Consider the following 22,298-nt stretch of genomic DNA (forward strand, 5'->3'; position numbering starts at 1 on the left):
AAAGAAGAGAGCTCTCTGAAGAGTCCAAAATTTTAACTAATTTTAAAAAATACCTCCTTATCTATGTGATTTATAGTTCTGACTTTATTTGTGTTTTGGTTTATTTGTTTTGATGAACTGTTTAGTTTTTACAACTGTCATTTTTTTGTTATACCTCTTTGGTGCCATTTTCAGTCAAAAATTCCTCATGTATATGTTTTTCATTTAATGTTGTTTCCTTAGTTTTGTGCTTATTGGACCTCAGATAAACTCATTTGAGTAACAAATAGCTACCACAAATAACTAATCCTGGTGAGTTACAAATCACTCCCAGTGATATAGCAGTAATCCTGACAAGTAACAAATTGTTACTAATGATCCAGCAGTAATCCTGGCCAGTAATAAATTGCTTCCAGTGATCTAGCAGTAACCCTGGTGAGTAATAAATCACTCCCTGTGATCCAGCAGTAATCATGGAAAGTAACAAACCACTCCCAGTGATTCAGCAATAATTCTGGCGAGTGAGAAATCACCCCCAGTGATATAGCTATAATCCTGGCGAGTAACAAGTTTCTTCCAGTGATCTAGCAGTAATCCTCGTGAGTAACAAATTGCTTCCAGTAATGTAGCAGTAATCCTGGTGAGTAATACATTACTCCCAGTGATCCAGCAGTAACCATGGAAAGTAATAAATCACTCCCAGTGATTCAGCAGTAATTCTAGCAACTCACAAATCACTCACAGTAATCCAGCAGTAACCATGGAAAGTAACAAATCACTTCCACTGATCCATCAGTAATCTAAGCCATTTTTCTGTGTTGCTTCCATTAGTGCAATTGTCAGGCTGGAGGTGAAAAATCTGAGCCTTAATTTCATTTGAATGGAATACTTAATCAAAACTCATTAGATGATGATTTTTTCACTAAAAACTACTGCCTTCTTTGACACCAAGCAATGCTGGGTTCTTGGAATCAGAGGGTGTGGTTGAATGACAAGAAACCGAATATAGCAGTAATTGAAGACAGGGAGCTGACTGCCGCAGCTGACAAAATAGCATGTGGTCAATGTTGTGGAACCAGGACAGTCACCAGATGCTTAACAACATAGAGAAAAGACACACTAATATCTGGACATGCTACACACTAGCCACCTATTAAGATACAGTGGTACAGCATGTCAACAAGGCAGAAAGTGTGACTATGTCCATGATGTTTGTAAGAAGGGGGATCAGTACAGAGAGGCCCCATATATGCAATGCCCTTTTCAAAACTGTCATAGACATTTAGACATTGGCACATCTTTGCCTTGATGACAAGTTGCATCACTACACCTCATATTGTCATGCACATATACTTTGACTAAAATCCATTTCAGTTACTATCAGTGTTATTGTGAGTCTCACTGTATGATTATCACAAACAATTTCTACTAAAACAATGCATTTGGACTCTACTTCGGAGCCTGTTATATTCATATGTAATCTCAAAAAGTAAATGTTTCACTTCCCAGGAGGCCATTTGTTGTCCTGCAGAAAAGCCATCTTGCATTACACTGATTTTAAATTGTTATGTTAACCATGGAACTGAAACTATGCACAGATGGATTAGGCAGTGCATTTTAGTCTGAATTAGCCATTGAGAATGACATTCATGGTATACGAATCTAGCACTTTGGCTTCATGATTATGTCTCCTTGTAGTGCATGCACTGTGAGATTATAATTCCATATATGCATTCTTCATTACCTAGATATCCCTTTGTGTACAATATCATCCTACCCCTTCCCCACATAAAAAGCTCCATTATTCTGACAGGTGGACCTTTAACCCTTTCAAAGTTCTTCTGCACGGTCTGTTTATACTAGACATGAGTTAATAGAATAAGCACACAGTATACATTTATACAGTAGGTATCCACTGACTATAAATAGTTATAAATGCAAATGAAGACCATATTTAACTACCCCTTGCTGCTTAGACCATATATAACACTTACTTATTTATTTGACATTTGTTTACTGGGAAAGTCCGACTGGCTGGGTCCCCATTTTCAGTGAAGGCCTGGGGAGAAAAGCTCCAGAGACAATTAGCAATTACATTAGCTTATTACAGAGCAACAATTAATGTTTTCACATACAAGAAAGAATATGGATTGCACATTATTTTTACATACATTAGATGAAACATACCTGCAAATGAATACAGCCATCAGATATTACTAAGTGGTCGTTACATTTATATGATTCAGATCAGTATGATTCTTCTTGATAGTTAAATAATTCTTATTTATTATAATGTACTTAGTATACATATCTTTCAGTACAGGGTTGAGAGAGGAGAGGATTACAGGAGAGGAAAAGTAGGAGATAGAAACGTATGTGGTTATTAGTAAAGTGTGAAGTACGGATAGGGAAAAAACAAAAGGGAGAAAGAAAAGTAAGTGGACTGTACATCGATAATAGCAGTGTAAGGGATAGGTAAAAAGGCAAGAAATTATCAATTGTATAAAATATAATAGCAAGATGGAGGGTAATGCTGTTACAGTTACATATTAATGAGCTATTTGATTAACCTGGTGTGGAACATGAGCAGAGCCATATAGTTTTAGATAGTTTTTAAGAGAGTGTGCAAAGGATTTGATGGGTGTGTCTGTCCTTACAGATGTGGGCACAGTGTTCCATATTTTAGTTATGAAGTGAGAATACAGAGAATACCCTGCTGATTTAGTTGGTTTATGAACAGTGAGTTGAACTTGGTTATCTGATTGCAGGGTCTGTTTAGGGCAGTATTTTGTCATATAGAATTTAAGGCTGGGCAGATGGCTGGGTAATGAAATATTTCATGTGTGATGATTAGCTGAATATATTTTAGGCAGCTGGGTAGTTCTAGCCAGTGAAGTCTTTTCAATGCAGTGCAATGCTGGGTATGGCAGTGAGAATTTGATGCAAATGTGAGACAGACATTTAGGATAGAAAAGTTTGGTTTTCTTTGGGTTAAGCAGGAGTTGGGAGCTTTGTAACCATTTTCTCAGGGGCAGTGAGGGATTCTTGTGTAATTTGATTGAAGTATGTATAGTTGTTGGAAGTACATGCAAGTGTTGAGTCATCAGCGTACTGTATGAGAGAAGCATGTTGTGTGCAAGTGTGAAGAGAACTTGTAAGGATATTAAACAGGGTAGGACCAAGGACTGATCCTTGTGGGATGCCAATGTTGATAGGGAGAAAAGGTGAGAGCACCGATTGCCATTTTACTGATTGGCATCTATCAGTGAGAAAACTCTTGAACCAGTTATGGGTGTTTGGCGTTAGACCTAAGGCTGACATTTGCTCTAGTATTTTAGTATGGCTGACCTTATCAAAGGCCAAGGAATATGGCAGAGACAAGTTGATCACTATCTCTGGCTTTGTTCACTGTAACTGTGAAAGCTATAAGAACTTTATCTGTGCTGTGGGAGGGTCAAAAATCATGCTGGGTTTGAGTTAGAAGTTTTTCTTGGTTGAGATATTGTAGGTGGATAGGACAGCTATTGGTCTGAAATTAAATGTCTGTAGAAGTGCCACCTTTATGGAGAGGAATGATATGCAATATTTTCCAGATTTTGGGGACATACTTTCCTGTAAGTATTTATTTATGAGTATAAGATAACATATGCTACTTGCTGTTCTTTTAAGGAAGTCACTGGGTAGATTATCTGCAGAAACAGAACAAATTTTTAGTTTACTTGAGAGGTTTCTTATATAGGCTGTAGATAAGTGTATCTATGTGTAAATGAGGAGTTAATAGTTGTTTGTTGTTTAGGATTTGTAGTACTATTACTAAATTGTTTTGTAATATATGCTATGCTGTCTACAAAGTAGGTATTAAGTTTGTGTAGCAGTGTCTAGAGGTGTACTATTTGTACAAGGATTAGGATTATATTTTTAACCTGGTTGCAGTATTTTCTTGATAGCTGACCAGAATTTCTTAGGACTGGCTTTGCAATTAATTTGGGGTTCACTATATGTTCAGTGTGTTTTTTTGTCAGAGATTATCTGTCTTTTGGCCTGGTTATAAAAACTTTTATACTCTTGGAGGTTTTGTGGGTTTTGCTTATCTGCCAATTTTACCAGGCTTTGTCTCTAGTTTGGATTAGTCTTCTTGTAGTGTTAATTAATCAGAGTGCATCTCTTGTTTTTATTCTTTTATTTCTGTAGGGTGCCATTTTGTTTAAAGTGTTAATTAAGAAATATTGAGTTAAATTTCTCAACAGCATCATATAGTGAGATATTTCTTAGTATATTCTTAGTATATTTCAGTTAATTAAAGACAGGATATTGTTGAATGTCTGAGGTTAAAATGTGTTGTGTCATGAATAGTTTTTATAGTTTGTTGTTTTGGAGGATTTTGTGTGTGACATTTGCTAAAGACAGGAATATGGTTACTGAGGGGATTTGATAGGGTGCCAGATGAGGTAAATTTAGTAGGATCAGATACTAAGATCCAGTCTAGAATGGAATTTGAGTTTTTGCTAAAGTATGTTGGAGGTTCTATAACTTTAACAATGCCTTCCTTACTATTTTAAACTCACAAGCTCCCACCAGGACCATAAGAATAAAATTCAACCATGCCCCAATGCCCCATGGCTAAAAAAAGAAACTAGATCATTACTAATAACAGAGATAAAGCCTGGGATAAATGGTATAAAACTAAATGCAATGTTTCAAAACAAAATTACTGTGAACTTAGAAACAAAGCCAAGAAACAAATTAAGCAAGACAAAATAAACTACTACACTGATATTCAAAACAAATACCAAAATAACCCACAAAAATTCTGGTCAGCAATAAACAGCTTATCCAACCAGAAAAAAATAGCACCAGCCAACGTACTACTACTAATAATGGAGAGAATATTGCTACCCAGTTCAATACTTTACTGAAACTATATTAGCCATCTCTAACAAACAGTCACCCTCCCCAACTCCAACTACTCCTAGTCTACAAACAGACAATAATTCCTTCTCACTTCAACTTGTTTTAACTGTAACCATAAAAAAATTGCTTAAGAAATTTAGTGGTGGCTGGTGACTTCAAATCAAAGGGGGCTGCAGGAGACAGCTGAATGGGTGGGGCCAATGGGAAGGGGTGTGTCCAACTAGAAAGGTCTGGAGCTATGCTAAAAAACGCAAAAACTGGGACTTAAATTAAATATGCTGCCTTGGGTGCCACTGCCAAACTGTCATTATGAGAGTCCATTCAAGACAAAATGAATTGTAGAAGAAAAAAAATATTTCAATACATTGGCTACATGACAGCTTACTTAACATCTAGATGGAAACAAAAAGGTTGTGAGGCATGAAAAAATACATTACTTTTAAATACATTACTGGAATGCCAGTCAAAATCAAGTATATAAAAACAAGCAGCACTCAACTCAAACCACTTCTCCTTGCACTGCGATTCTAATTATAATTTATATTCAGCTTTATAAAAGTACCAAGTAACCTGCTGAAAGTAGCAATACCCCCCACTTGTAAAAATGTTTCTTATCCAAAAAAGACTGCTGCCTGACAACAACTATATTCTTGTTTCATGGGAAAAACATGATCAAGGTAAAAATGAACAGCAAACAAGAAACAAGCTCAAGATAAATTGCTTAAAGGATTGCTGCACAGGTTATGGACCACACATGATAGATTGGCATTCTGTTTAGTTTATGGGTAAAGCCTGCAAAGATGACTGTAAGTCTCCAACAATTGTAATGAGCTTCTGAAAATACTGTAATCCTGTCCTTTATTACAAATACTGTCATATGCATTTCAATACCTAAGGCTTATATGCTATCTAGTTATGTAAATATTCTTTGCATGGCAACAACAAAAATGCTTTTAATGTTGGTAATTCTTTAACAGTATGCTTATTAAAGCTTACTTGCATCTTACAGTCTCAGACAACCTTACCTGATGGACATTAAAGCATTGCTACTTAAACACAGAGCAACAGGCACTGCAACGACATGCATTTTCTGAATAAGAAGCATAAATCAATAGTATAAAAGTATGACAGAAAACCAGAACATTCTGAAAAACCAAGGACAGATGAAAAGTCACTGTATTACTTGTGTCTACCTTGGATGGGGGGATACTCTGCACACTTACACTGCATAACTGCTCCTTGCCTTGCTTGTACAAATTCAGAGTCACTACATGGGGGAGTGGGGTGCAACAAGTATGTCACAATTTGAAATGTTTCTGGCTGACGGTGATGACCCTGACACATTTGTCATACCTCTCAGCCTCAGAGCAAGAAATCTGGACAAAGCCATAAACCGAAGTGGGCAAAAGGCCCAAAAAAAAGGACAATTTTTAAATATTGCTCTTATAAACTTAGAACGATAATAGAATAGCAGGTCTTGCATTAGTATAAATTTTCTGAAGGGCATTAAATCTGAAACTCAATTGTCTGTCATTATTTTCTAAGTTCAGTCTTTAATGATTTGCCACTAATTTTCCAGAAAACCACAATTTTATGAAAAACAGACCACAAATATGATGCAAAAATATAAAAAAGCCACACAATACAGCTGGGAACCTGTCAAAGAAGGAACCATTTTTAATATTAGTACTGTTAACTTGAGCAGCTGAAAAAATAAGAGAAGCTACATGCATTTCTGAAATTAAAAGTCATCTATATCTCTGATCATTACAATTATTTATTAATTTCAAACTCTCCACATTTTCTTCCAAATTTTCCATTTTGCAGAGGGATTATTAGGGGAAGATCAACATTTTGAGCCAAAATCTGGCACACAGTTGAGAGGTTTGGCTATACCTAATTCTGTAAAGTGATTTATTTGTATGTACCTCTCATCCTCTTAAAGCAGAAAATCTGGACAAGGCCAAATATATTGGGGGAATATACAAACAGTACTAAAAAAGTGCTCTTGTATAAACTTAATCAGTTGACAGAACAACAGGTCTTGCTTTAGCATGCATTTTTCTGAAGAGTATGAAGTCTTAAAACCAATGTCTGTCATTATTTAGTGACTTCATTCCTAAATGATTTGCCAGAAAACCACAAATGTTATGAGGAACAAACCAAAAATAAGAAGCAAAAATCTATTAATTCTGCAAAAATCTGGACAGTTAGGAGGTATAGTTTAGCTGGGGCTGTCTGAGTTTGCCGTACTTCCCCCCTCACAAAATCATGGTTGAATGGGGCCTCCACCCTTCAGCTATTCCAATGTCCCATTACTTGGCTATTTCACCCCATTTACCATAAACACTGTAATGTGCATACTGTTTTACGTCTATGATGATTTGGATTGCATTTAAAGTTTTATTTTACATTTTACAGCACAAACACTAATAGACATCTGCTAAACAAAGCAATGCAGTCTCACAATGAAAATAGACTTAGCATTAAAACTTCTCTGCCCTTGAAACTCACATTCATTGAAACAGCATTGAAACCCACATTCAAAGAAAATATATCTGGCCAGTGGCAGATAAAGATTAACTCTGGGCCATTTTCAAATCATAGCCCCCTTGCACAGGAAACATACATGTGTTCTTTGATACACCTTCCTGATTGTATTAAAATATATTCCTCCTATAATACAGTACAGCTGTTAGAGGGCATTTTAAATTTATTGTCTTCTACATTTTTCGAGTAAACAATGAAACAAAATGCATGCACTAATAATGACAAAAATGCCTAGTTCAGAACATTTCCATCATAAAAGTCTACTCAAACTTCTACAGTCCACCAGTGTCAGTAAATATGCACAATCTCTGTAGAAGTAAAAGTCATCTAACTAATTCCACATTAAAGAGATCTGTAACTAATGAAGACATTGCTGCTGGCAAACAACTTTAATATTTCATTGTTTCATCTACAAATAAAATGCCTGTTGTTGTTGAATAAATTGCCTATGTTACAATAAAAAATGATAAGCTAGTAATATTGCAATAGGAAATGTATGGCAAACTGATAACAGGTCCATTGTTACTAGGTATCTCCACCAAAGAGGACATTCTCAGGACTGCAGCATCCACCCTCTTTAAAAGTGCAACACGGTACAGTATCAGCAATGTATCTATATACTGTGGAAGTAGAACCCACAGCCTTCTGCATTAAAAGCAAGTACATTACCTGTTGTGCTATTAACAATACAAACATAATCAGCATAAGCAGCATTAAACCTCTCTTCAAGTCCTCAGCTCCTTGTAAAATCCACTCGACTCTCAACTGTATCTCTCAACCTTGATGCACAAGAAATCTGGAAAAAGCCAAAATTTCTTGGGGGGGGGGGGACAAAAGCCAAAAAACTAGGCACACATTTTAAACATTGTTTGTATAATCTTGGAAAGTTGCTAGAATAAAATGCTGTGTTACCACCATGCATTTCATTGCCAAGTCTTGGACCCAGGACCCTGTGCACTACAGTCAGAGCAACTTACCACTATGCCAAATCAATTGTTTTTTGAAAGATCGGTAGACTGAAACTTAAATGGATGTCATGGACCCTGTGCACTACAGTCAGAGCAACATACCACTATGCCAAATCAATTTTTTTTGAAAGATCGGTAGACTGAAACTTAAATGGCTATCATTTTCTGAATTCAGTTCTCACCATAGGTCTCAACCTTTTAGCACAAAACACCTAGACAAAGCCAACAATGGGGGAATACAGCTCCCAAACATATTCAGTGAATTCAGTTCTCACCATAGCTCTCAACCTCTTAGCACAAAACCCTGGACAAAGCCAATAATGGGGGAATACAGCCCTACAAATGGGGCAAATTTAAAATATTGACCTAATAAACAGAAAATTGCTAGAATAAAAGTTTTGTGTTACCATGTACTTTCTGAAGAATATGAAGTCTGAAATTCAAATGCCTGTCATTGTTTAAAATCCAGAAAGCTTCACAAGTAGTGGTGAATAGGGAATTCAAGTTCTTGCTAAATGGTCCCAAGGTACAGGGTTTGAGTCTATCTAGCCACCAGGTATATTTAACTGGGGCATTTTACACCACACATACACACACACACACACACACACACACACACACACACACACACACACACACACACACACACTCTGCAAAGTCGGCTGGTAGCAGACGTTGTTGTCTGATCCCCTTCCAGTTTATGCAGTTGTAACTGCATAGACTTCTGGGATCTCTGCTGCTACATGCTGTCTTCCTAATCTGGACTGCTTGAGACAGTCCAGATTCTGTGTGCATGCTCTGGGATTGGTTCACCAGCAGTCCAGATTGGAAATGCATGTTCCTTTTTTTTACTTTAATTTTCTTTTCTTTTTACAGGTAGGGGGCTGCAGTCCTGCAGCCCAGTAGCATGAGCTGCCCCTGAAGAAATTAACGCCTACTACCTTAGCTATAGACAATCTACCAGCTGACTTTCTAAAACTAGTAGCAGAAGCAGTAGCTTACCCAGCATCAATAATTATTAACAGATCCATATTAGAACACCAACAGTGTCAATACTTATTAACATATCCATATTAGAACACCAAGTCCCAACCATTTGGAAGAATTCTCACTTACTTCCACTCCATATAGGAGGTATCTCTACAGAGCTACTTGACTACCATCCAATTGCTATCTTATCCCCTCTGTCTAAAATACTTGAAAGAATTATACATACACAAGTTATAGAATACCTACAATCAAACAATCTACTATCCCACACAAAGCATGGTTTATGTCCATGCTACAGTACCACTACTGCTTTATTATCTTTCACCAACACAATAAACCATCATAGAAGTTGTCACAAATATATATCCTCCATATTCTTAGACCTATCTAAAGCATTTGACATGGTTTCACATAAACTCCTAACCACACTTTCAGAGCTAAAATTTTCTCAGCCTACTCTTGCCTGGTTCCAAGGCTACCTTACTGGATGGCAGCAAGCAGTACGTTGGCAAGGAAGTCTTTCACCCCTTCTTCATGTGACCCTAGGTGTTCCCCAAGGCTCCATATTAGGTCCCCTACTTTTCACAGTATTCACAAATAACCTACACAGGCCTCTGTTATTCAATACACAGATGACTCCACAGTTATAAATGCTGCCCCTACCATTCAAGAAGTACAACCACTTACACAAGAGTCTTTTCTAGCAATAGAAACCTGGCTAACAAACTCCAACCTTATCCTGAATCCCAAGAAAACTAAACTTGTGCTGTTCCATGCCACTAAAACGTCTGCATCCATCCCCTCTTTTAATATTATACCAACAAACAATACCATCATCACACCCACTGATCACACTAAGCTACAGGGGGTTGAAATGTATAATAACTTGGGATTTGACATCCACATATCTCAAACAATAAAAAAGTACACAAAATGCTAGGTATACTATACAGGAACAAACTCTACCCCACAAAAAATACAAAAGCCACTATAGCTCAAACCCATTTAATCTCAACTCTACTGTACACATCACCCATTCTTACCAACTTAAGAAAATCTGATCTAGCAAAACTAGATACATGCTATAACAGAATTGCTAGATTTGCCATCAAGTCAAATTGTAGGTCACATTACTGTAGAGCACTCAAGCAGCTCAACAGGCTAGAGTTTCCTACTATATAGTCAGCTAGCCATGGCCCAAAAACTACTCCATCATAAAGACAACACACCTGCCCTACATGACCTACTACAGCCATACTCCAGTATTAGAAGTCTACGATCCAGTAACAAAACCCTGATAAAAATCACCAGTGCCAACAATCAGGCTGGTGAATCCCTCTTCTCCAACTATATAGCTAAACTTTGGAATGCACTACCTCCCAGAATAACATCCACCACATTCTCAGCACAGTTCAACTTACTGCTAAATTCTCACTTAGCCATTAAATGGTTATGTCCATGTAGTCCACCCGATTACTCTACCTATTCTTAATGACTATAAGTACTGCTTCTATGTCAACTAAATGTCAACACCACCACTCTTTATACTAAGGTGTTCAAACTCTAATGACTATGAAATACTAATAGGTAAGTAATTTACTGTTGATAAACTCTCTCATACCTGCAAATCTCTAGTCATGCTTTTTTGATTACATAACAATATAAAGTCATTGTAAACTATGCCTGTATGTGAAATCTTGTACATTTACTATCATCTACTACTATGTCTGTTATAACCACTGTACTCAAGTCTTTTGTTACTATCTATGTGTGTGTGTGTGTGTGTGTGTGTGTGTGTGTGTGTGTGTGTGTGTGTTTTTTTGTGGAGCTTTTCTCCCCAGGCCTCCACTGAAAAGGACCTGTGTCCAGTCGGACTTTCCCAGTTATCAAATGTAAAATAAATAAATAAATATTTATGATAAATTTAGGGTAGGTAGATATAAGGTCAAGCCAATTAAAATTAACATCTTCTAGTATGACTGTTTCATGAGGGACAGAAGTCGGGGTCCAGTGTAAAATGTCTTCTAATATACTGATATTATTGCCTGCAGTAATATATAAGGCAACAATACAGATTTGTTTGTGTATGTTTAATTTGAGGAAAGTTATAAGAAGTTCTGCATTATTGAATTGTGGTATGGGGGCAACATAAAGTATTAGGTTGAGACAATCTGGGTATATTATTGCTACACCACCATCTTTGCTTTTAGTTCGGTCATTCTTAATTATGTTATAATTTGGTGGCAATATTTTAATGTTGCTAATATTTGTTTGTAGCCATGTTTTTGTTATGGCTAGGATACTAGGTTTTTGAACAGCGATCCAAGCATGGAGTTCTGTGATTTTATTACAAATACTTCTAGCATTTAAAGTAATAAAAGTTAGTTGACTATTGTTAGATGGATAAGGTGCTGTTTGATTTTGTTCAGTACTATTTATTTTGTTTTCTTTTGAGAAGAGTTTTGCTGGGCCTGGATTAGGGTGAATATCACCACTGGTTAGGATTGATGGGCACTGGACTAGTGTTTTTAGATATTTTTTTAGTGTTATTCTAGCAGGGAATGTTAGTTTGAATTTACCTGATGGCACATTGAGTGGTTTAAGTTTGAAATAGAGGAGAGGTGTATCCAGATAGATTATGGCTGTTATAATGATATTAACTTTAGGTGGGGCAGGTTTATCTGGTAGGTACTTAGTTGGGGAGATTATAGTATGAATCTGGTGCCTTTGGTAACAGGTGAGGTGGCTAAGGCAAAGCAATAGTAGATTCAAGCCTATAGTTAAGTAATTCATACTGTTATTGTTACCTCATTTGGGAGTGGTAGATATAGGATAAGTAGTTTGGGAGAAAAATTGTGGGTTGTGTAAATATATATGATGATGAAAAAGATAGAAAGTATGTAAGAGGTATGAAAACAGTGGTTATATATATGCACTGGAAGTAACAAGGAAGTAGTGATGAAAGGTTGAGCTACAGCTAGGAATGATGAGTAATAGGGAGCTAAATTATGAATGAATCTTAAGGGATACATGTTTAAATTGGATGGGAAGGATTTAGTATTACTGATTTGGTTGTGGAGGGATAGTATAAATGTAGATGTAGTGGGAGTGGATGGGAATTAGGGGTAGGTTAGGGGAGTGGTGTCCACAATTGGCGTATGTGCTTATGAAAAACTATCTGTTGGGAAGGACTTAGTCTGTGAAAGCAAGAATGTTGGTGGTTAATGCATCAGTATAGCATTCAACATTTATAATAGACCATGTCAGTTAAAAATTTTAAAAATGCATTGTGTCACTGTAGAGTGAAGCAGCTGGATGGAGAGGAGTTCGCTTAGGTCATGGGATAGATAGGTTATTTTGAATTTGGAGCCACAAAGGCAAAAGTAGTTGAATATCAACTACGATGAGGGGATAACCAATCAGGATATGTCAGTGGACTGCTGTTACTCCCCTCCCCCCACAGATGGTTTACCACCAAATACAATTGGTGAGGTAGAATGTTTATGGTACAAAGACAAGGTCATTGAACTCTAAATACCTGATGTGATTCACAGCATTTAATTTTATTGTTAAGGGCTTTATTGCCTTTCCAGGGAAAATTTTACACTGCTAGGGTAAAATGTTAATGTGTTAAATTAGCTTCACCTTTAGCAGTATAAGGCCTGTGGGTGTGGGTGGGGGTGTCCCTCCATCAGATTCAACACTACAGTACAGAATATATTGATGCAGAAGTGAGGGAAATCAATTAAGTTTAGTTTAATTCTTGGAAACTGCCTTACATAGATTTCAACTAAAGGTATTACTTCTTTTGTAGTTATACAACTGAAAGTTGAATTCAGTTGTAGAAGTTCCTTTGTAGTGTGATTATGTTAAGGTTTGCAGCAGCAGTTGTCAGACATAATATGTCTTCAGTACAATACATTTTACCTGAATATATTGCTTCTGTTGTACTTATGCAACTGAAGGTGGAATTCAGCTGTAGAGGTTCCTTTGGTAGTGTGATTATGTTTACATTTGCAGCAATCTTCAGGCATATTATGTACTCAGTACATGTAGAGTGAAGCAGCTGGATAGAGAGGAGTTCACTTGGGTCATGGGGTACAGCATAACCTTGATAATAAAATGTATAGTTTGAGGGCTTTGCCTAGACTATACTGTTTTATTTATAAATTATATCTGTTATATTTAGACAATGACTGAAACACTCTCAGATCTACACAAATGCTGCTTATAGATTACTGCTCAAGCATGAAATATATGGTTCATTATATGTACTAATAATAACCGGTCATCTCTTACTGAATGTCTATAACTAGATAATGTGATTATAAGGTTTCCCTGGAGTACCTCTTAAATATATTCCCTTGTTTACAGGAAAAGTATTGTCCAACCATTACTTAATATCATCAGTGCATACCACATTTTATGAATCAGACCTTAAAGGATAGAAGTATGGCAGATTTTCAGAGCCCCTGACATCACTGCTTCATGCTTAAACTACTGTCGCCACAGGACCTTATGTAAAAAAAACAAGATAAAGTCAAAGTAGCCTTCATAAAGTGTCAGCAATCTCCCTTACAAGAGACTTCAAAAGGGGTCCATAAAGAAATGAATCTCATTTCTGGAAAATAACTTAAGACATTACATTCACATATACTCCTCACCTAATAACTTCTCTGAACTTATAATTGAATTATTTGCTCATTTCATAGCAGCATAGTTAAGTCACAGCCATTTTGCCACACATCTGCCAAGTGGCTGCTCTGCCTCCATCCTATATGCATTTGCTTTGTCTTGTTTGTTCTACTCTCTGTCCTTTACTCAAGTGGATTTATGGTTTAAACCCAGATGCTTAGACAGTTTCTGTTATTTGTCAGGACAGAACAGAAAAACTGACATGGGGTAGAGACTCATCTTCTGGCCATCAGTCTGATTTGCAAAATTGCAAAAAAAAAAAAAATAATAATAAAATAAAATGTACCTGTAGATGAAGGTAAGGGGGTATTGCCTTCCACTTATAATGATGTTTGCCTCTATATAAGTACTTGAGCACCAGTTTAAGTACATTGCCAGAGCACTTTATCTAATTATGTAAAATCTCAGTCTATTCTTTTCTGTAGGAAACAACATCTGGATGCATACACTGCATAAGCAGAAAGAAGAGCAAAATATATTTAATGGAACAAGATTCCTAAATGGCTGAATCATAAACTAATACAAAAGTATGTGCTTCTTAATTGCAGCTGGCCTACATACTCTGCATTAACTCACTTTTATGTTTGTGAAGTATCTGGAGATGCCTTTTAGAAGTAAATGTACCACATATGACCTTCATAACCTTCTGTTTCAGGTAAATATCTCTTTAATCCCTTCAAATTCAAAGCTTTGAAGCAAGTATAACCTGAACAGGATGTTTATTATGCTTCTTCCAGTGAAAGGAGTGCCTTGCTTTCATAATGCTGGTATTTTTAATGATGGAAGTGCCTAATTTTAACTGTAAGCTCCATTGTCTGGGCTGGGAGTCTTTCTGTTGGAGAAAACAAAGATCATGGGGGGAATTTAATAAATCCTGCATGGTCTTGTTTACCATGTAGGTACTATGGCATGCTTCTTACAAGAAAGTAAGCAGGTTTGCAATACAGTAAGTACTGCTGAGTGGCACACATGAGCGTGCCAACACGGGAAGTTTCATGCCATGCAAATCACCTCATAAAGAGGTGTATCTCATGCAAATGTGGCAAGTAGAGTGATCCAGCAAGTAGATAGCCACCCTGCAGACCCCATGTCGGTGTATGTAGTGTACATGAAAAAATTCCATGTATGGGATTTCAGACAGAGAGCAGGGGCTGTCAAAATGCAGGTAGATGGACAGAAATGGCATAGCACATACAGATATGAGCAAAACTATCCACTGTGTGTCCAAAAAAGTAAGGGAAGTAATTTAAAATAATTTAATTTTTTAATGATCTGAGTATATTTGTGCAATTTACTATAGTGCACAAGCATGCTAGTGGAAAAAACACATTTGATAGTATGTGACAGAAATGTATTATAGGACCCTGCATGGAGTATCTGCAGTGGTTGAATGGTGCTGTTGCTCATGAGGTAGGGCCTGGAACCATATAGTTTGCCCTAGTTTAAGTGAAACATGGGTCATCCGTACTTAATATAGCATTGGCTTTTAGATACAGTCAGAACAGTGGCACACCATGAAAACATGTGGAAACAAGCTCCGTGAAGATAAACAAGGCTCAGCAGTCACTGTACACACACCCCTGAAAGGTCATGCTCAGCATGGGGGGGTGCACTGTGCAAACACACAGAAACACGCACCCTGAAGGTAAATAATGCTTAACAGGCAGTGTACACCCCCCTGCTGAGCACAGTGGCATGCCACGCAAACAGGTACAGCTGAGCTTCAGTGAACAGCCGAGTGCGCCTCCAGGCGTCTTCTGCAGTTAACCCCTACTGCTCCTCTAGGCATCAAATATGGATTGTTCATATTTGCATTAATAATTCCAAAACCATGTTACTTACAAGGTACCAGGATATTTTGTCTTGAGCCATATGTGATGGCAAACACAACTCTATTGATATTTGACCTCTTTCAGTGAGAGTTTTCTAGAACTCTAAGGTGATAACTTAGTTTTTAAAGGCTTAAGCCACGCCCACTAAGGGTTAAAGGTGCACACTCAAAAGAGCTGCTCCGGAGTGATGATGTACTTGTCAGGTGGAATGCATCATAGGTAGCCAATCACACAGTCAGAACCTACAGGAGAGGACTATAAAGTATGCATACACCCTACATTCTGATTTTTCTCCTATACTCTGCACCATTAGAGTACAGACTTGGGAATTTTAACTGAAAGAATGCTAGAGCCTGCTGCAGATCTGCTGCATCTGTATGTGCTAGATTCTGAAGTCAATGCTGCTTCTGCAATAAGTCTAGGCAGAGAAGGAGAAGAGTGTTCCAGGTCCAGGGTAACCTTCCAGGAGCTACATGAGCTGGAGATTGTAGAGCGTTATAGGGTGGACAGGGACAAACTACAAGAACTCACTGAGCTCTGCCGCCCTCAACTCAGACCCAGAGACAATAGAGGGAAGCCCATCCTGGTGGAAACAAAGGTATGTGTAGCCCTTAGGATAATAGCCACAGGTACCTTCCAAAGACCAACTGGGGACATGGTGGGGGTCTCACAGGCATCAGTATCCAGGGTACTCCACCAGGCCCTGAATGCCATGCTACTACATGCCAGTGAGTGCATTTATTTTCCCCTCACCCCTGAGGTGAGGGCCAGCAATATGCAACACTTCTACCGTGTAACACACTATCCTGAGGTACTGAGTGTCATAGATTGCACTCATGTACACATCAAGGCACCACCCAGTGAGGAAGGTAGACTCTATGTCAACCACAAGGGGTACCACTCCATCAACTGCCAGGTCGTGTGCAATACCCAAGGCATTATCATGAATGTGTGTGCTGGCAGCCCTGGCAGTTACCATGACTCCCAAATCTGGCACACATCACAGCTGTACCAGATGTTTGCTAGGATGGACATCTCACATGGCCATTTACTGGGGGATGTTGGCTACGCCCTTGAACCGTGGATGATGACACCCATCAGAAATGCACACACACCTACTGAAGAATGCCATAATGAGACACATCATAGAGCATGTGTTTGGGCTGCTGAAGTCATGGTTCCAGTGCCTCGATATATCTAGTGGAGCCCTGCAGTATTCTCCAGCCACATGTGCTCATATGTTCAGAGTATGTGCCATGCTACACAATATGATCCTGCGGAAACAGCTGCAGCAGAATCAGCAAATGGAAGGGATACACAGCCCTCCACCTGTGCCTAGGTCACCACAGCCGCACTCACAAGAGGACTCGGAAGAGGAGCCTCCTGATGATGTCCCTGTAGGCAGACGTAGGTGTGCCCAGTACAGCCTGGCATTGGCTAAGAGACAACACATAGCATATTCACTGACAACCTAGGGCCCTAGGGACTGACACTTTACTCCTACTCACATACATATAGTAAACGTATTGATGCCAGGCAACCCACACAACCTCTACCTATCCATGTATTGGTTGTGTACTGCTTGCATCACACAGAGTCAGCCCTGAACTACAGGTCTCTCAACTGCTGCATTCACAAGGTAAGTCTCTAAGCTACAAACCAATTGTAAGGATTACTATAATATAGCATATGTATGCATCTGTTGCTGTTATGCAAGGGAATATAGTGGGCTAATTGGACAGATGTAACATCCACATGAGACTACAGGTACCCGGTCCAATAGTATGTGTTCCTTAATAGTCACTAGGCCTCATGGTTGGAATATTCACTACATCAGTCAAGGGAAATGTTAAACAGTGGGCTCACATGATATTTGGGCTACTGTATATTCCAGCAGATCATGTGCTGTTGTTCCTCAACACCCAACACAGCAGTGTACCCATACAACTGCTTTAACAGAAAATCCTCTATGATACATCAGTGGACCAGGCAATCTCAGGGCTGTAACATAGATATTGCTCACACCATTGTATGTTGCTCCTCATGCATGTTAACAATGTACATATCTATGCTGTTGATTGTGTGATAAATGACTCCTCTCTGTCTGGTGACCTGAGTGGCTCATTGGACTAGGGAAGCTAGTATGGGTGATGGCGTTGATGGTTCTAATCTGGAATTACTCACATCTTTTGCAATGTGAGATAGTACTATGTTGGAGTTTTCACAGACTATCATACCTCTTACTGCAAGAAATCTGGACAAAGACAGTAAGATTGGGGGGACATAGGCCCAAACATAGGGTCAGATTTCAAATATTGTCCCCATAAACTTAGAAAGTCACTGGAAGTAAAGGTGTTGCATTATTACATATGTTCTGAAGGATATAACACTGAAAACACAAATCTTTGTTTGTAAGTAGTATAATGTAGTGATGTCAATATTCAATACTTCACCAGAAGACCACAAATGTATGAGGAACAGACCAAACATATGAGGCAAAACTCTGGACAATATGTGAAATCCAGACAGTTGAGAGGTATGCAGACTGTCAGTCTGTTGATAGTGTAACATTAATAGCCACAGTCACAGATTAAGTACAGCATGCAGCTGGGGAATACTGTAGACAGTTTGAGTGAAGTGCAGTACTGCAGAAACAGGGGGAGATGTTAATGTCTGTAACATACAAATTCCTGGACTGGTGTACAGGTAGGTCTGGACTGGAGTCACCTATTAGTACTGACAGTCCCACTGGGTATGTCCATACAGTTAGTTAAAATGAGCTCAATCCTGTTGCCCCTTCATCAAAATGACCTGGTATCTATAAATTTCTATACAGTGCAATCCTGTTGCCCCTTCATCAAAATGACCTGTTATGTATAAATGTCTATACAGACAGATATACCCATACATATCCATCTGTCACTATCTGTCTCTCACATGCATAGTATATAATATAGCTATCACTATGTAGTGACAAACAGATATGTACTGATGTATACAGCTATACATATTAAAATGATACATACAACCCCCATATATGTATATAACAGATATACATATCATACACACACAGAGCTACAGTTATATACACATCCCTGGCATATACAAAAATATGTGCGTGGATGTCTGTATTATCTGACATGCCCTAATAATGGTGAGTAAATCTCCACTATCACACAGCCATACTGTTGCTCAAAGGATCCAAGCTAAGGGTGCAACAGTACAAATTCCACTTATCCACAGACCCCTGTGCCAGCTGGATGTCATCACACAGACAGACACAGGTAAGCATGTGCTGTAATGTATAATGTTGTCAATGCATGTATGGACAGGGCAACTTGTCCCTGCCAATAGGTATGCCTATGTAACTGCAAGCAGCCACATATGGCCATAATGGTAACTGTACACACATATCTAGGATAATATAGTTATCCCACTGTTGGATACTAGATGCAGATAACAGTATGAAGCAATATCACACTGCAAGCCACAGATGCTGGTCACCCTAGGCCTAGTTTGTTTAATGCACAATATCTGATGTAAGCCATGGTGCATGCGATAAGTACCGTGATCTATAGTGTATAAAACTAGATAGGTAGAGGTTCTAATATCACTCCAGCCCACTGGTGCATGACTTTGTCAGAGTGTGTGTGTATCTCCCTGCAAATGAACAGACATGCCCTCTTGGGCTATCCACCTGTAATGGTTATACAGTTTTTGGCCCTGTAACTTGCTGCTAGCTTCCACACTGCCTTCTTCTACAAGGCCTGATGATGTCAGCCACCTTAAGACTACCAGCTGATGGTATAATATCAGCTGTAAGCTGTGGTGCATGCAATAAGTACCATTATCTATAGTGTATAAGTCTAAATAGATAGGGATACTAATCTCACTCCAGCCCACTTGTGTGTGTGTGTGTGTGTGTGTGTGTGTGTGTGTGTGTGTGTGTGTGTGTGTGTGTATCCATATGGCATAGACATGTGTAGGGTTTTGCAGTGTTTTATTTGTAAAGGATGATGTGCCCCCCCAAAGTACTGACCATAACATGGCCTGCATATGTCAAGTATATGTCCTAAAATGATAGTACTAGCAGACATGAGGTGTGTTGCATGCACCATGTACTTTGATCTGTAGTATGTATTATTACATAGGTAAGTGCACATACCTACGTACAGCCAACCAGCACTACGTGTGTGCCTTTTATTTTATTTCATTTATTTTATTTTATTTAACATTTGTTAACCGCAAAAGTCCAACTTGGAACAAAGCCAGTTTTCAGTGGAGGTCCGGGAAAAATGCTCCAGACGTATGCCTTGTAACATGGGAGGAAACCGGAGAAACTGGAGGAAACCCACACAAATGCAGGGAGGACATGCAGACTCCACAGAAAAGGCACCCCAGCCAAGAATCAAACCGGAGAACCTCTTGCTGTGAGGTGACAACTCTACTCATGCACCATTGATCTGTCCACTTGGCATGTCCTGTAAGCATTGATTGGAAGTGGTGCTAGCCTCAATGTAGCCATGTGTTTGTGTGAGCCTGTTAGAACATTTTACAACATATTACAGAACCATGGGATGTATGGATTGAACACAGGGAGTACTGTAGCCTTCGACTGTCACTGGTCGAAAAGATATGAAGGCATTCTCTGTTGTACAACCAATGCCAACAGGTTTGGGACATACATCGCAGACTGGCACTGGTAAACTGAATGTGACAGTCATCACAGCTATAATTGTGTGCAATGGCACCCTAGCCATGTCACAACACAGGCATATCGTACAACTGAAGCAGCCACACAGGTTCCAAGGTGCACCAATACATATTGTAGAGAACATGTCCTATGGAGTCCATGTCAGGACTGTGCATGTGTCATCTGTCTTCAAAATGCTTTGGAGGGGATGTGTTTGGCTCCATACAGGGACATGACAGTTCCCACTGTGTACCTCCCATGTACCCGTGACAGGACTAACACATGTGTCACCTGTGCTACATACCAGCAACATCAGTGGTATGCATAATACATGCTGGTGAGACAGGTATGTAACACAGGCAGTACACCCGGCATGAAATAGGCCCCCCCCATGTATGTCACGCATACATTTGCTGTGAAACATATCATGTGCAGGTTACACATTGGAATGCAGAACAATAATCATTAATGTTGCTGAGCAAATGTTGGTACTGGAAATAGGATATATGTAGATGCATCATCTCCAACAAAACTCTAGTGGCACTTATGAAGGGTAGCAGACCTTCTCAAAGATTAGGGATGGATGAGTATGCTGAATGCCAACATTGTCCTTGTTAGCCTGTTATACACATATAAAACCATGGAGCCATGCAGTTATAGTGCTGTCCCTTGCTGACAACGTATGCCCGCTGTGCTGACATGCCATCCTGTGCTGCTTTATTTCCACTGTGTATCCATAGGATATCCCAACTGACTGTTGTAACAGAAACATAAACCGGCCTGTGACACACCTGTCATTGTGTAATTATACAGCCAATTCAACAACATAAGGACCACATAAGATACACAAATGTATGTGGCGTACACATCTCAAATGCCATACAGTATTTCTCATTAACCACTGCAAGTGGCATGGTCAACCAGCACTGCATTACACAAGTACATGTTAAGTAATATAGTCACCCTCTGCATCAGATACATACCATAATTTCCCCTGCATCAATGTCAAGGATGACAGGGATGATGTGGCACAGGTATCATCACTTGCACAGGGTGTTGTGTGGGGATGCAGGAGGCCTAGGCTGGCCCAAATGGTAGGCAGCATGTATGTGAGTCAGGGAGGAGCATGTAAGATTGACCATGGAGAGGTGTTGTGTGTGTCTGTAGGTGACCTGCATTTGACAGTGGTGTGTGAGTGTGTGCATGTATATAGTCAAGTTCAGTGCTAGCCCTACACATGTGTATGTTGGATAGCTGTGGATCATATATGGTAGAGTTGACAGTTCACAGTCTCTGGCCCTAAACATGGGAACTGGTTCTGCCAGGAGTTGCAGTGGCACCTCCATGCCCAAGATCTGAAGTGGTGCTAGTACCTGATAGTGACTCCTGTCTGCTAGGACCGTGTCCTGCATGGGACTACAATGGACTATGAGCCCATGGCCTGCCACGTCGTGGTGTGGACAGCACACTCCCCTCTATAGCACTGGATGTACTGCCACTATGGGAGTGTGAGTGGGCATGGCCACGTGGACTCACAGAAGATGATGTTGTTGACCTATGTCCATGGGTTTGACGCTCAACTCTAACCACACGTTCCAGCACAGAAAATGTGTAGTCCAAGACAGACACTGTCTCAGCACACTGTCTGTCCACTGCATCAGTCAACTGATTCAGAGTGTC

Source organism: Protopterus annectens, chromosome 5.part0 (genome assembly GCF_019279795.1).
Source record: "Protopterus annectens isolate FY-2018-M chromosome 5.part0, PAN1.0, whole genome shotgun sequence".
Classification (NCBI taxonomy): Eukaryota; Metazoa; Chordata; order Ceratodontiformes; family Protopteridae; genus Protopterus; species Protopterus annectens.